Genomic DNA, 2,023 nt, shown 5'->3' on the forward strand with positions numbered 1-2,023 from the left:
AGGGTCAGTGCAGAGGGAGTGCCGCACTGTCAGAGGGTCAGTGCTGAGGGAGTGCCGCACTGTCAGAGGGTCAGTGCAGAGGGAGTGTCGCACTGTCAGAGGGTCAGTACTGAGGGAGTGTCCACTGTCAGAGGGTCAGTACTGAGGGAGTGCCGCACTGTCGGAGGGTCAGTGCTGAGGGAGTGCCGCACTGTCGGAGGGTCAGTACTGTGGGAGTGTCGCACTGTCAGGGGGTCAGTGGAGGCAGATTGAGGTGTGAATTAAACCCAGATGTTATTGTTTCAGGTTGCAGGATCTCTGTTGATTCAATATTTCAAGACTGGCTTATGATTACGGGTCAGCAGCTGGTCATGGGCAGGAGGTTCCCACAGATCAAACTAAACGCAGCCACATTCCCCCCCTTTTACAGGGTAAAAACAAGGACTGCAGATGCTGGAAACCAGATTCTGGATTAGAGGGGCTGGAAAAGCACAGCAGTTCAGGCAGCATCCGAGGAGCAGGAAAATTCCTCTATTCCTGATGAAGGGCATTTGCCCGAAACGTCGGTTTTCCTGCTCCTCAGATGCTGCCTGAACTGCTGTGCTTTTCCAGCCCCTCTAATCCACCCTCCCATTTACAGTCTGGCAGTGATGTGGGCTCTCGTACAAACACTCAGTGATTAAACAGTTGAGTGTATTTGTCAATCACTTTCTCTCCCACCCGCCTTGTTCACCCAGTGAAATACAACTTGTGTCCCTCCAGTTCGCAAACTGCTTTCCCTCATCCAGCCTCAGCAAGCCACACTGGGATGGGAACCACCCACTGAATCTCACCTTTAACCCTCGCCCCTTGGAGCACAGCAACCAGTCTCTCCACATTTGCTGGATGTTATCATCACAACTCCCAGCACTGGGTCCACAGCATTGTCTGCTGTGGTGCTTCAAGTGTCCATCAAAATATTTCCGAATAAGCACCAGATTCCCACAACCTGGGTTAAAAATATTCATGGAGAAAGTGCGGGCTGCAGATGCTGGAGATCAGAGCTGAAAATATGTTGCTGGAAAAGCGCAGCAGGTCAGGCAGCATCCAGGGAACAGGAGAATCGACGTTTCGGGCATAAGCCTGAAGAAGAGCTTCCTGAAGAAGGGCTTATGCCCGAAACGTCGATTCTCCTGCTCCTTGGATGCTGCCTGACCTGCTGCGCTTTTTCAGCAACACATTTTCAGCGGTTAGAAATATTCATGAAATCTAAAAAGATTATGAGGGGCACAGACAGGGTAAATAGACAGGGTATTTTCCCTGGGGTCGGGGAGTCCAGAACTTGAGGGCATAGGTTTAGGGTGAGAGGGGAAAGATATAAAAGAGACCTAAGGGGTAATGTTTTCACACAGAGGGTGGTGCGTGTATGGAATGAGCTACCAGAGGAAGTGGTGGAGGCTGGTACAATTGCATTTAAGAGGCATAGGAAGGGTTTGGAGGGATATGGGCAGGGTGCTGGCAGGTGGGACTAGATTGGGTTGGGATATCTGGTCGGGATGGATGATTCAGGCTGTACATCTCTATGACTCTCTAACCCGCCTGATCTTTATTTTAAATTATGGCCCTGGTTCCTGGTCCCTTGTACTCAGGGGAAAGGTTTCACCCTACCTGCCCTACCTCTGCCCCTTTGTAAATATCAGACCTCAGCTTTCTCTGCTTGAAAGAAAACATTCCGAGTTTATCCAGCCTCTCTCCATCGTTCCATCCCAAACACCGTGCTGGTGAATGTCCCTCTGCACCCCCTCCAGCACAATCACATCCTTCCTATTGTGTGGGGACTAGAACTACACACAGTACTCCGGCTGTGTATTGTTGTGTACAGCTCAATCACAAAAAAGAAACATCAAACGGTACAGCACAGGGACAGGTCCTTCGGCCCACCATGACTGTGCTGACCATGATGCCATTCTAACCCATTCCAATCTGCCTGCATCTGGTCCGTATCCCTCTATCCCCTGTGTCTGTGTCTCTATCTAAATGCCTCTTAAACGTTGTTATTGTATCT

The sequence above is a fragment of the Chiloscyllium plagiosum genome, chromosome 7, assembly GCF_004010195.1.
Source record: "Chiloscyllium plagiosum isolate BGI_BamShark_2017 chromosome 7, ASM401019v2, whole genome shotgun sequence".
In the NCBI taxonomy this organism is placed as follows: Eukaryota; Metazoa; Chordata; class Chondrichthyes; order Orectolobiformes; family Hemiscylliidae; genus Chiloscyllium; species Chiloscyllium plagiosum.